Source organism: Chelonia mydas, chromosome 1, assembly GCF_015237465.2.
Source record: "Chelonia mydas isolate rCheMyd1 chromosome 1, rCheMyd1.pri.v2, whole genome shotgun sequence".
Taxonomy (NCBI): Eukaryota; Metazoa; Chordata; order Testudines; family Cheloniidae; genus Chelonia; species Chelonia mydas.
Genome location: NC_057849.1, coordinates 158,355,850 through 158,370,086, shown reverse-complemented (window position 1 = coordinate 158,370,086; position 14,237 = coordinate 158,355,850). Strand labels below are relative to the sequence as shown.

At 42.7% G+C, this 14,237-nt stretch overlaps 1 protein-coding gene across 2 annotated transcripts in view; it reads right to left on the bottom strand.

Annotated features, from left to right (window-relative positions):
- Positions 1-4,804, bottom strand: part of KCNJ6 (potassium inwardly rectifying channel subfamily J member 6) — a 222,428-nt gene extending 217,624 nt beyond the window's left edge. For both annotated transcript variants that reach the window (XM_043538228.1, XM_007068252.3), the window contains exon 1: positions 4,415-4,804. The gene's annotated coding sequence lies outside the window, so the exon portion shown is untranslated. The remainder of the gene's footprint in view (positions 1-4,414) is intronic.
- Positions 4,805-14,237: the final 9,433 nt, after the last annotated feature.

Here is a 14,237-nt window from a genome sequence, read left to right as displayed (position 1 = left end):
CAAAGGGATCTCACAGAACTGGGTGACTGGGCAACAAAATGGCAGATGAAATTCAATGTTGATAAATGCAAAGTAAAATCACATTGGAAAACATAATCCCAACTATACATATTAAAAGGATGGGGTCTAGAAAGAGATTTTGGAGTCATTGTTGGTAGGTCTCTGAAAACATCCTCTCAGTGTGCAGTGGCAGTCAAAAAACTAACAGAATGTTGGGAATTATTAGGAAAGGGATAGATAATAAGACAGAAAATATCATATTGCCTCTATATAAATCCATGGTATGCCCACATCTTGAATACGGCATGCAGATCTGGTCACCCCATCTCAAAAAAGATATATTGGAATTGGAAAAGAAAAGGGCAACAAAAATGATGAGGTGTATGGAACAGCTTCTGTATGAGGAAAGATTAATAAAACTGAGACTCTTCTGCTTGGAAAAGAGACGACTAAGGGGGGATATGCTAGAGATCTATAAAATCATGACTGGTGTGGAGAAAGTAAATAAGGAAGTGTTATTTACTCCTTCTCATAACACAGGAACTGGGGGTCACCAAATGAAAGTAATAGGCAGAAGGTTTAAAACAAACCAAAGGAAGCATTTCTTACACAACACACAGTTAGCCTGTGGCACTCTTTGGCAGAGGATGTTGTGAAGACCAAAACTATAACAGGGTTCAAAAAAGAACTAGATAAGTTCATGGAGGATAAGTCCATCAGCCAGGATAGGCAGGGGTGCAAAACCAAGCTCTGAAGTGTTCCTAGCCTCTGTTTGCCAGGAGCTGGGAATGGGCAACAGGAGATTGATCACTTGATGATTACCTGTTCTGTTCATTCCTTCTGAAGCACCTGGCATTCGCTGCTGTTGGAAGACAGGATAATGGGCTAGAGGGACCATTGATCTGACCCAGTATGGCCATTCTTATGTTCTTAACATTTACTGATAAAAAATCTAATCCTTCCAAGAATATTTGTAGCTGTTTTATCTTTCTTTCATTTACATGCTCTCTATCATGTATTGGAGTTGCAAATACTCAGTCCCTTCCAGATTTAGGTCACTTGCTTGCTCCACCTGTCAAGAACTGGTGTTTTGGCAACTTTAAATCAGACAGTTGAAGAGATTATATCTAGACTTTCAGGCTGTGATCCTTCATAAACAACCGCATTGGTGCACCCTTGGCACAGAGTCCTACTGACTTCAATAGGGTTCCATAGGGACATATGCCCATATGTATGCCCATCCCTTCAGTTGTCTTAGAAGAACAGGGCAAGATTATAATCAGTTTGAGACAGGTAATTTATTGCAAAGTGAGCTGTGTGAATGAACTGCTTAATTACATAGATAAAGTATACCCTCAAGAGTGGAGGTATCTGGATGCTGAATCTGTAATTCTACATATAAAACTATAGTATCTACAGTTTATTGCCTCACAGGACCATGGAAAGATTAAACAAATCTTGTTTGCCTAATGGAAAAAAGAACATATGGACACAGTGAACCGCACAAAGGTGATTAATCCAAGTATATTGTCCCTGAATGAAGAGTATTCATTTTGCTGTATTTTTTTCTAGAGTATATTTCTTAATGCTAAGTAATAACTATCTATATGTACTAGTAGTTCGGTAAGCTTTTTATTAACATGTCTAGAACTGTGCAAATAATATACAACTGACTAGTATATTTGAAGAATATACCCGGGTTGCTGTTGGTGAACTGTCAATAAGCATAATGAATAATTGACTTTTATTTATTACTTGAAATTATTTGCCAGCTACTGATGATAATTATTGATCAGGAGCTGATTTGCAAGCACTTCATTGTAACTATTTGATATTCAAAATTCAAGCTGTGTCATTGGTCATGTAGATCACATGGTATGCTTCGGCTCCCTTATTGGTTGTTGTAGCTCTGAGAAATAATTTCCCAAAATGAATGTTTATGGAAGTAAATTTAAAATTCACTTTTCTGCGAATTCTCCCTCAAAGTTCACTTAAAATATGCTGTTTCTGTGACTGGTCCTTCCAGTAAACTTACTAGCACTGCCAGAACATTCCTAGGAGGCGACTGCAAAAGGGTTATTGGACCTCAGCGGAGGCAAATTCATTTAAGACGTTTGAATGAGTATTTGCAGGATTTTTACAGCATTCGCTCCTCTGGAACCTTCAGGCTTCTTTAGGTGTTTTTTAGCACTCGACAAAGGACTTGTGCAACTTCTAAAAAACATCGCTTTAGTATTGTCTTTGCAAAACTACAATGATCAGAGACCAGCAAAATGTTAGTAGGCAGTTTATCTAAACTTTGCTATTTTAGCTTGAAAACAATCACAGGTGGAGTTTAGTGAATCATTTACTTTTGTGTTCGTCTGTTTCTAACAATCCACGGGCCTGATCCAAAGGCACTGAAGTCAGTGGCAGTCTTTGCACTGACCGGGGTCAGAGTCCAATTGCCTTCTTCCCATCTTTAGGGGTAAGAAAGAAAGTTTTGTCGTGCTCAATGTAATTTTATTTCAACCTCTTTTCAGGAGCCAGTGCACCTACTGACCTCTCTCTCTCTCTCTCTCTCTCTCTGATTAGCTGAGTTCCACATTTATTTCCGAGCAGTCATTGAGACAGTGATTAGCATTAAAACTGTCTCTCTTCCACTTATCTCGCTTACTAGACCCAGCACAGAGGCCTGTATTTATAGCCCTAACCTAGGTGCTGAAACAGCTTCTCGGCTGCTGTTCTGGGTCCTGAAAAGTTGGAGTGAGAAACCAACGCGCATGAAGTGACTGACTGATTTGCGAGCATAGACACCATTTAAACCAGGAAAGTCTCTCCTAACTGCCGGACCCGTGACCTTTTCTGGCTACTGGAACACTTTCAGTTCAGCTCTGCTCTCGACTCCCAAGAGCAACTCTGATGCACCTCCAGGAGTGAAATGGATGATTTCCAGGCTGTGCAATCCCAGGTAATGCTACGAATAACAACAGGTGTCTCCCAGTTTTCCATGAACATGGAAATCTGTTTGTTAACAGAGCGATCGAGGGATCGCCACAGCGGACCTCTCTAGGGCAGACATATAGAGCTCGTCTTCACTCAAGCGTCGTGTCCCCGCTCCCCGCCTCTGAAACGTGTTTCCTGGTACCAGGGTCTCTAATCCCGGGCCGCTGATCTTGTGGCTGTGTTTTCAGCGGCAGCAAATGGCATGTAAGCGCGGAGCTTTGCCGACAGTCCCAGCGAGCGAGCGGTGTAGCTGCGAGCCAGCTGTGGCAGGCATGACAGGCATCTGCAGTATTTCCCCCCTGATCCCAGGAAAGTTTTGTCCCGCAATTTCTGCGAGACTGGAGCCGATTTCCCCGCTCCCTCCAGGTCGCCATGGTGATACCGAGCTCCCTCTCCCCCGGCTCAAGACAAAACGGGCATCGCTGCGTTAGCAGAGCCCGGCTCGCAGCTGTTCCTAGTCTGCAGCCAGCTCCCCCCGCGGCGCCGCGCTCACCGCCCGGCCGGGAGACTCCGGACGGCAACAGTACCCCTGCCTACGTCACAATGCCACTCGGACTTTCTCCCCAGGCCGCCATCGCCCCGCCCCGGGAGAGCCAATCGCCCCAGCCCCGCGCTTCCGTGGGTTGCTGCGGCGGGTGCCGCTACCCCCAGGCACAGCCCGGGCAGCGAGAGACGCGCCTTTGCACCCAGCCAGCGGGCTGGGAACGTGGAGCTCAGCGGCCCTTGCCGCGAGACAACGGATTCGACACGCTCAGCTCAGCTCTCCCTGCCTGTAGCCCCGAGCCATCCCAGGCACATCTAGCGAAGGAAGCCTTAAAAGTACGAGCAAACGTGGAACTCAGTGTCACGCACAAGTCCCCTCTTCCCTGAGCAGCGATCTGGCTGAAATGGCACCAGCTTCCAGGGATCTCCACGCTGCATGGCGTTTACTGCTTAATTATCACACCACACCTCGGGCTGTATCTCACCAAAACCCCTACTGGGGGGTGTCTCTCCAGAAAGCAGAAGCCCGAGCTTCACATGACTAGGATACTTGATTTCCTAAACTGCCAAAAAACAAACAAACAAACAAACAAAAAACCCAAAAAACAAAAACAAAAAAACCCCAAAACCATTGCATGCAACGTCTGACAGCTGGCGCCCCCAGCTTTAGAAAGAGAGGCGGACCCGATCTTTAAAACCACAATTTGCTGGATCTTTCTGAATCCAGTGTTTTTTCCAGTCCCTGCGAGTTTCCAGTTGCTAATGAAAGGCATATGAAATTGATCTCCCTTCTGTTATGTAACTGCCTTCTCCCCGGTCTTTCTGTACTTGGGGGTGACATTTCTCCCAGAGTAGGGAGTTCAGGGACAAAAGAAAAAGGCAAGAATTGGATTTCTTGTGGGAATGGACAACAGCTGGTTTCCCATTAGCAACTCCACCGTCTTACCTGTTTGGGGCACGTTGTTTTCATTCGATCATGATTTTCTTTTTGGAATGGAGCAGGATGTTGCTGGCTGATGGTTCACTCAATGATGGATTAAACAATAAGATGATGATGCTCAGTTTTATCTCGACCCTAAGCTGCTCTCTCGCGCCTCCATCCTCCCCTCTGCTCGCCCACCTCTTGATCCAGCTTGGCTTCCCCACATACACAGCCAGGTGCAGTATTCAAGTCCAATTCTCTCTGTGTTGCTAGGACAGAGTTAAATGAGACCTGGAGGAGATCAGACAGCAGGGGGTGGGGTGGGGAAGACCCGGGCGGAATAAAAAAGCACAGGCAGAGAGAAAAGTGTTGGACCACGCAGGGAAACGTCATGAAATCCGCAGATTCAATGAATTCTACTCAATTTCAGGCGAGTGGCTGCTGTGTTCTCCAGTCAGAAGCTGTAACAAACAAGGCAGAGGAAATGAAACTGTGCACAGTGCCATCTGCTGGAGCAATGCTGCAGCACAAAGCAGACGGGAGTAGGGGCGTGGGTGGGTTTTACCGGTTGCTTTCTTTCTTTCTTTCTTTCCTACCTTCTGACAGAGCAGGGAGGCTAATGGAAAGTTTACGATCTGTATAGAGCTTTGCAAAGCCAGCCTGGTCCCTTTCCTGCAGTATTTCTCATTGGGAGAGAAGGAAACTAGTGTTCACCCTGGACAGGGAGGACTGGCCTGGGATTCTTTTTATTTGCAGCCGAACTTGAGAAGGGATGAGGTGGTGGTGGGAGGGGGAGAGATCATTTTGATTGCTTTACTTTGGCCTAAGGAAATGGAAATATACAAAATAGGAAAAGGGAAGGAAGAAGGAGGAAATAGCATTAATCAGCCTTGCAGGCTGGGGAATGAGCCCCAGGGAGCTAAGAGGGACCCCCTTGACTCTCAACAAGGTTAGGAGCAGAGTGGCAGCGGCAGAAGTGGGGCAGGGATGAGACCCAGCAGCGGCATCATTAGGCTTTCAACACTATTGTCATCAGAGTCTGGTTTCCCCAGTTTTGACTGGCATTTCCCCCTCTCTTCACCTCAGCCCTGCTCCCTCAGTCCCTCCATAGCATCCTCACTCTCCTGGCCCTCATGTACCTACTACCCCCCCTCCCCTTTTCATCTCCTTATCTCCCTTTCCCCTCCTCTCCTCCTCAGTAATGCCCTCTTTTCCCCTTTTTCTGTTTCTGTAATCCTATAAATGAATCCTTCCCCATGTTACATGTAAAGAAAAAAAAACACCAACAGATTACCTGTAAAGAAATCCAACAAAGTGGAACCAACACAATATTTGCCAGTCATAACTCTGACCACTCTGTTTGTATAGTTCATCCTTTCCCTTCCATCTTTTCATTTGTCATGTGTACATAGACAGAGATAGGGACTGTCTCTTACTCTGTCTGTTCAGTGCCTGGCTGCCTGGCAGAATGGGCCCCCTAGGTGCTACTATAATATAGATAATAATCCTTGATACAATAATTCAAGAGAAGGAGGAAGGGCTCTCGTGGCTGCTGACTGCTTTTTCTGAAAGTCTGATCAGTTTTCCAGCGTGTTCTTGTAAGGTTAGTTTCAGCCCCCACCATCAGCTCCAGAGTTCACACCTGCTCAGTAACAGTAGATCAGCAATTACCCTTCTTTTTTATGCTTCTAAAATGACAGGAACCTTTAAAAGAGTCACTTTATTTTGTAAAATCTCTTCAGTCTCTTCATCTGCAACCCCTTCCTATATTTTCCTAATGCACTGTCTGAGATTTGTTTCTCACAAGAATTCATGTTGAAATGTATTACATCATGCTAGTCGTGTAAATGACTATGTTCTAGTTTCTTTAAAATTTTCAGTAAAAGGAACCCTTCAGTGATTGTTGAAAGTAGTAATATAAGGCGTCATCCTTCAAGGAGATTCATGGGAGCACTCCTTGTATCACCCAGTAACCACCCACTTTCACATCCCTTCCAGTGTGCTAGACTAGACGACTACCTAATGGAGTTGCAGCTACTCCACATGCTGAACCAAACTGCTGACCCTTTACTCATCCCCGTGCTTGCATCCTAGATGGAGCTCCTATAAGGTGGGTGCATAACTGGTTGGAAAACCATTCCCAGAGAGTAGTTATCAGTGGTTCACAATCAAGCTGGAAGGGCATATTGAGTGGGGTCCCACAGGGATCGGTCCTGAGTCTGGTTCTGTTCAATGGCAGATAGTGGTTCAACTGGTAGATAATGGCATAGAGATTTGTGGACAATACCAAGCTGGGAGGGGTTTCAAGTGCTTTGGAGGATAGGATTACAATTCAAAAAGTACATACAAAGTTTTTACAAGGAGGAGGGAGAAAAATTGTTCTCCTTAACATCTGAGGCTAGGAGGAGAAGCAATGGGCTTAAATTGCAGCAAGGGTGGTTTAGGTTGGACATCAGCATGGATTCACCAAGGGCAAGTCATGCCTGACTAATCTAATTGCCTTCTATGATGAGAGAACTGGCTCTGTGGATGAGGGGAAAGCAGTGGACGTGTTATTCCTTGACTTTAGCAAAGCTTTTGACACGGTCTCTCACAGTATTCTTGCCAGCAAGTTAAAGAAGTATGGGCTGGATGAATGGACTATAAGGTGGATAGAAAGCTGGCTAGATTGTCGGGCTCAATGGGTAGTGATCAATGGCTCCATGTCTAACTGGCAGCCAGTATCAAGTGGAGTGCCCCAAGGGTCGGTCCTTGGGTCGGTTTTGTTCAATACCTTCAGTAATGATCTGGAGGCTGGCGTGGATTGCACCCTCAGCAAGTTTGCAGATGACACTAAACTGGGAGGAGAGGTAGATACGCTGGAGGGTAAGGATAGGATATAGAGGGCCCTAGACAAATTGGAGGATTGGGCCTGCTTTGAGCAGGGGTTGGACTAGATGACCTCCTGAGGTCCCTTCCAACCCTGATATTATATGATTCTATGATTAGGAAAAACTTCCTAACTGTCAGAGTGGTTAAGCCCTGGAATAAATTGCCTTGGGAGGTTGTGGAATCTCTGTCATTGGAGATTTTTAAGAGCAGGTTAGATAAACACCTGTCAGGGATGGTCTAGGTAATACTTACATAAGAATGGCCATACTGGGTCACACCAAAGGTCCATCCAGCCTAGTATCCTGTCTACCGACAGTGGCCAAATCCAGGTGCCCCAGAGGGAGTGAGCCTAACAGGGAATGATCAAATGATCTCTCTCCTGCCATCCATCTCCACCCTCTGACAAACAGAGTCTAGGGACAAAATTCCTTACCCATCCTGGCTAATAGCCATTAATGGACTTAACCTCCATGAATTTATCCAGTTCGCTTTTAAACCCTGTTATTGTCCTAGCCTTAACAACCTCCTCAGGCAAGGAGTTCCACAGGTTGACTGTGTGCTGAGTGAAGAAGAACTTCCTTTTATTTGTTTTAAACCTGCTGCCCATTAATTTCATTTGGTGGCCCCTAGTTCTTATGGGAACAAGTAAATAACTATTCCTTATTCACTTTCTCCACATCATTCATGATTTTATATACCTCTATCATAACCCCCCTTAATCTCCGCTTTTCCAAGCTGAAAAGTCCTAGCCTCTTTAATCTCTCCTCATATGGGACACGTTCCAAACCCCTAATAATTTTAGTTGCCTTTTAGTTGCCCTTTTCTAATGCCAGTATATCTTTTTTGAGATGAGGGGACCACTTCATCCTGCCTTGAGTGCAGGGGACTGAACTAGATGACCTCTCAAGATCCCTTCCAATCCTATGATTCTATCTACCAGAACAGCAGGAAAAGTGGGCATGGTTCAAATTTGAGAGGGGATGTGTCAGGACTCATCCCCTCTTACTCTGTATGCTGGATACCCAAAGTGCTGCATGAGAAGACCTTTTATGTTTATTGTTAAATATTTTATGAGCAGCAGCATATGGATGGTTGCATTAAATAGCTTGGAACCACAATAAAGCCAAGCAATATGCTTAGTGATAAAATGAATGGTCCTTTGTTCCTTCAGAATGGTGCTTTCTCTCTTGAGGCAACTAAACTAAAATGTCTCTTTAACAGGTGTACGATAATCATTTTATACTTAGCCTGCCTTACCTCCTCCATCTATTTTATGAAGCCAGCTATGTGAATTTAGCTGCAGAACCACACAGAGCCTGTTAATGCTAGTGCTAGCACACACAGAAGTCAGTGTTTAGGGCTATATAGTCTAAAGATCACAGGCTAATGCCTGACTAGCATATTGCTGAGGCAGCTCTCCCTTTGTAATCCAACATCGTAGTTGAGGTCTGATGGGACATCTGATCTGGCAGTCTCTAACTTTGTAGTAGTTGGGGCAGGTGGTCTCAATCAAGAGGCCTCAACTCTGGGACTCACTTTCCCTTTGGCTTACAGCCCGTGAATTTGCTTGACGTACAGGACTCAGGCTTTTCCTGAAGGTATGGTTTATGGGAAATGTTGAGGTTTATTTCTGGTTGGGAAGTTTATTACTATTAGTTGACGTGCCAGTACATTGAATTATATATGTGGTTTTGAGGTTTTTCATACGTATGACTAGTGATTGCTAGTGTATTTTTACAAATGGGGGAAAAATGCGGAATACATTTCTACAGCTCCTGTTTCTTTTTTGCAGGCATCATTTGCACCCACATTTTTTATCTGCAAAAACAAATCTCAGGGATATAGTTGAGTTTATAACTACCCAATTTGTGCCTCCAGTCAGGTAGCTAGAGATCCACCTATGCAGATAGGCATCCACGAAAGAATTGCACTTGTTTATGGAAAATGTAGGTGTAGGTTGTTCCTGTAAAAAACAGGGAACAATCCTTCTGAAATTTGGTCCCGAATGATTCAGACCTACTGCTGAAGCCAGCCAAAATAAATTTTGATTTTTCAAATGATATAGCTAGTAGTTCAGGGGGTAACTGAGGCCAGAACTTCCCTCTCACAGCCTGATCCTGCAAATGCATGTGAGCAACTTTACTGATCTCAAAAGGATTACTTACATACATAAAGTTACTCACACATATATGTAAGTGTTTGCAGGGTCAGGCCGCTAGGTACCTAGTGCCATCCACCCTTCATCTACACTGTATTGTACAATATAATGAACTAGTCATGCAATATGGTATATATGGATTGACTTGATCTCTAGAAAATCCCTGCAAGTGCAATTCATGCGTGGGAAACAGCTTTGCATGTTTAAAGTCTGCTTATCTGAGCCAGTGTTCATTTACCTTAAAAACAAATCAGGGTCCAGACACCTTGGGGAAGACCGGAGGGTCTGAATCCAAAGAATAAGCAACTGACTCAACTTATTGTATACAATATTACTGTATTATAAAAGTGCACCAAGAAAGGTCTTTTATGAAAGCTGGTGACACACTGGTGATTAATACCACTGTGCAATGTATGTGTTTATACTGTATGAGGAATTATAAATACTCACTGATAGTATGCTTTAAAGTCTGTGACCAATCAAAGGGAGAAACAGGTTTTGTCCCAGACAGGAGGGAAGGAAGTTATCTACCGATCTCCAGTGTAAATTAAGCATTATGGAATCAAAACAACAGAAGCCCCTTTACATATGAATCAGCAGGGGGTTGGGAAGTCAACAAGAAGGAAAGGATAATAGGAAGCCTTCCTGCCTCTTATAAAAGGGTCAAAGAACTTTGGGAGATATAAAGAGAAACAGAGAGCCATTTTGGTATCCTTCCTCTGAGGAGAGAAAGAAAATGAGTGCTTTGGGTTCTGTGTTGAACCCTAGCTAAAGGCTGGCCAGCCATGCTGGAAGAATGACTGCTGAGAAAACTACTTTGAACAAAAGACTCTAGCTTGTTAAGTTAGACTAGAGTCTTAGAAACGTATTTTTATTTTTGTTTGTAACCATTCCTATCCCTATTCCTTCTACTTGGTATCACTTAAATCAATGTTCTTTTGTTAGTAAACTTGTTTTACTTTTACGGTTCTGGGTATTGAAGTGCAAGGTGTGTTAGCCCCAGTTAAGCTTTTTGGGCAGGGGGCTGTCTTTCATTGTATCTGTGCATTGCTGGGCCCTGTTCTCTGTTAGGCCCCAGGCCCCGCAATAAACATGATGATTAAAAATAGGGAACCATTAGAAAAACTATTGATCTGTATAGAATATCATACCAACTACTTATGTAAAGCTGTTCTGCATCCTTAGCAAAGGTGTGGCATCACACCTGCAATTTTTGCGCATAAAGCGAGGCAAAATCCCTACTTGTTTTTCCAAATTTCCCGAATAGATCTGCTAACAATCTTCTCATCTGCTACTGTACTTTGTTATCTGGACAGCAGATCTTTTCTGGACTTTGCTTTCTTTTTTTGTAAACTCCAGCACATGCACTAATCATATGCAAAAACATTTCCACATGCCACTTTAATTAGTCCAGACTTGTTTTATTTTAATCCCCTTCTATTCCTTTTCTGTGTAATTATGACAGCTCTTTTTAAATCACCAGTGACTTCCTTCAGCTGCTTGGCTTGGATTTCTTAATCAATAATGAATTTTAATTAGCAGCTTGTAAGTTATTGTTCTGGGAGATGGGTTTCATGGTCGATTTATGGTTTCACTCCTTTATATCACAGAGAAGTACAACACTACTTCTCTTTTACTGCATACAATCAGCCCCCACCCCCCATCTCCTGGTTTTCCTGATATTTGGCTGCTGTTCTGTAAAAAGCAGCAGTAAACTCTGCTGCTTTTTTATGCTATGCTATTTTACAATGTATGATAATGTTGTTATGTGTCTCATCCTGTTTCCCCTAATTTACAGCCTCATTTATCTACATGGGAGAAAGAAAATAGCTAGACAATCAGAATTCCAGTGCACATCCTATTGTTATATTTCCTAGGCAAATGTAAGGTATTAAAGAGATTGTACTCTGGTAACACTCTGGTAACAAAAGTTGTATCAAAATAATTGATTTTTGTGTCATTAACTCCAGTTCTGCCATCAGATCCAGTGGGTGGACTCCTGTGTCCATGTGAAGCTCCTCTGAAATCAGTGAACCTCCACACAGGTGCAAGGATTCTCCTGTATAGATCATATAAAAGGATTGGGGTCAGTATTTCTAATGAGTACCTAATTGTGCAAACTAGCCAATCAGCATGCATGCAACACCTATTGACATTAGTGGAAGTTCTATGTATGGACATAGGGTAGGAAATCACCATTAGAGCATTGTCATTTCAATGCTAAGGCTGGTTTTTACACTCGTCCCCAGATGTTGTACTTATGCAGGGAGCTGAAACTGAAAGCCAAAAAAGTCCTAGCAAACATGGTTAATTAGGAGGAGAGTGCAAAATTTGCTTTGCAAAATGATAAGTATAAAATGGTCAATTTAGTTCACAAAGAGATGGTTGTAAAACACTGCCAGCAGACATCAGGTAATGAACAGTAGCTAAAATTCAGCAATTATATACTAATCAAAATGTATAAAGAAGCTTATACATTGTACCTTTCACCCTATCCCTATTTCTTAAAACGTACACTTTTGAATGTTGGATTATTTATGTATTGGTAAGGCTCCAAATGTGTAACAAGTACCTTGAGCCATTTGTTTGTATAAAATAATAAATTTCTGAAATAGAATGTATATTGGGCTGAATCAGCATGTGGAGTGAACTACCCTCTCACACTAAAAGGAACATTGGTGGATGGGTTGGGTTGGATTGGATTGAGAAGCTTATATTGCCACTACCTTTGCTGTACCTGTTCTGGGGAGGGAGGATTTGGCATCCAGTGTGGTAGTCTGGCTCCTTTCACAGGCCCTAGGTTCAGTTAGGGCCAGATCCTGATACCCTTAATTGTGTTGAATAGTACCTTACTCCACAAGTGGCTCCAGTGAACTCACATGAGGCGCTACTGAGTGTAAGGGTATCAGAATGCGACCCTATAAAAGGGATTCTATGAATGGGGAAAGAAATAAAGAAGCCTTTGCAACAGTTTTAAAGCCAGTAGGATATCAAATAAAAGAAAACTGCCCATAAATTACTATGAATAGATTTTTGTTATTTGACATGAAAGATTAAGTAGGTGAGGTAATATCTTTTATTGGACCAACTTCTGCTGGGGGAAGGAGCAAGCTTGTGAGCATCAGAGCTCTTCTCCAGGTCTGGAGAGGGAAACCAGACTGTTCAAGCTAAATACCAGGTGTGACAGATTGTTAAACATAAGGTGTTCATATATTGTAGGAGATCCTATAAAATGAAGTGGGTAATTAACATCTCTGCAGTTGTAGGACAATGGAGGGTTAGTAGGTAGCAGTGTGTGTCACAAGTTGTCATGGGCCGTAAAACCACTTCATTTTAACTGATCTTCTGTAACATGTGCGAACGCCTTATGTTTAACAATGTGTCCCAGCTTCTGTTTAGCTGTGACAGTCTAGTTACCTTCTCCAAACCTGAAGAAGAGCTCTGTGAAGCTCTAAAGCTTGTCCCTTGCAGCAACAGAAGTTGGACCCATAAAAGATATTACGTCACCCATATAATCTCTCTGATATCCTGAGACCAACATGGCTAAAACAACACTACCAATGAAAAAGATTATTGTTTTTTAATTTTAATCTAGGCTTATAAAAAACAGCTGTGTATCCTGACGAACCATTAAAAACACAGGCCAAGATTTTCAAGAGTGGGAGCCTAAAGCTAGGTACCTAAATCTATATTTAGGCAACTAAATAAGTGGCCTGATTTTAGAAAGTGCTGAACAGCAGCTCCCCTTGAAGTCAACAGAGTCTCTTCATTTACTTCACTAGGTTTTGGATCAACCCCAGGCAAGCAGGGACCTTGCTGCCATGTGTACCCAAAGGGTCCAGGAGGGAGTGTGGAGTCATAGGCCTCAGACTGATCTTCTGAGATATATGGGTTTTGGGAGGCTGACCATGCTGCTATTTCTCAGGTGAGCAAACCTTGTCCCAGAAGAATGATCAGACAAAGCCTCCTCTGAACACAAAAACACACTTTCCAGTCCCTTACAGAAGAATAACCTTGGTAGGTGATGGTTTGGCCAATGGGCAAAAGAGAAGAAAGATGTCGTCTGGCCAGACTCACAGACAATTATTAAAAGGAATGATGAATGGATTAAAAGAGGAGACACAAGTGTCTTACTCCTCTCTAAACATGTAAACATACAGACATAGAGTGTGGTGAAATCAACATTAGTATGTGTGAAGTAAAGAATCTTACCCAAAGCTCCAAGAGGAGTTCCAAAAGGAGTTTTAATTAAAGCAAATAGCTCCAATAAGACATGAAAACAAATATGAATGAATTTCTGTTTAATTAAAGATGGGCAAATTGTGCTAATGCAAGAGGAACTTACTGTTTTGTATCTGTCGTACAGCAGTGTTGCATAATTTTGTGCTAGTAATTCTAAACCCTGACACTTTACATATAGATACCATTCTTCCTATAATTATAAATACACTTTGATTTTTTGCCTTGTAAATTTTAAATAAAATAAAATGAACTCAGCACAGGCATATACAAGAATTAAATTAGCCTCTGAGTTTCTTGGACCCGGTCTGCAAGACCAGAGCTGTGCCAGCTGTATTGCTTTTCGCTCTCCTGCCTCACAAGAAATCTAATGCAATAAAAAGGCATATAACCCTATTGCTGCTAGCTATCACTTAGTGCTGAGCAATACATGGGCAAAATAATGCACCAAAATAATAGAAACAGGAGACTGAACAAATTCCCATTCCAAAACCAAGGTGAAAAATCAGAATCCAATAATCTGCTTCTGAGCACCATTAGGGAAATAGAATTTCTAATAGCAAAAGTTAATGAAATTCT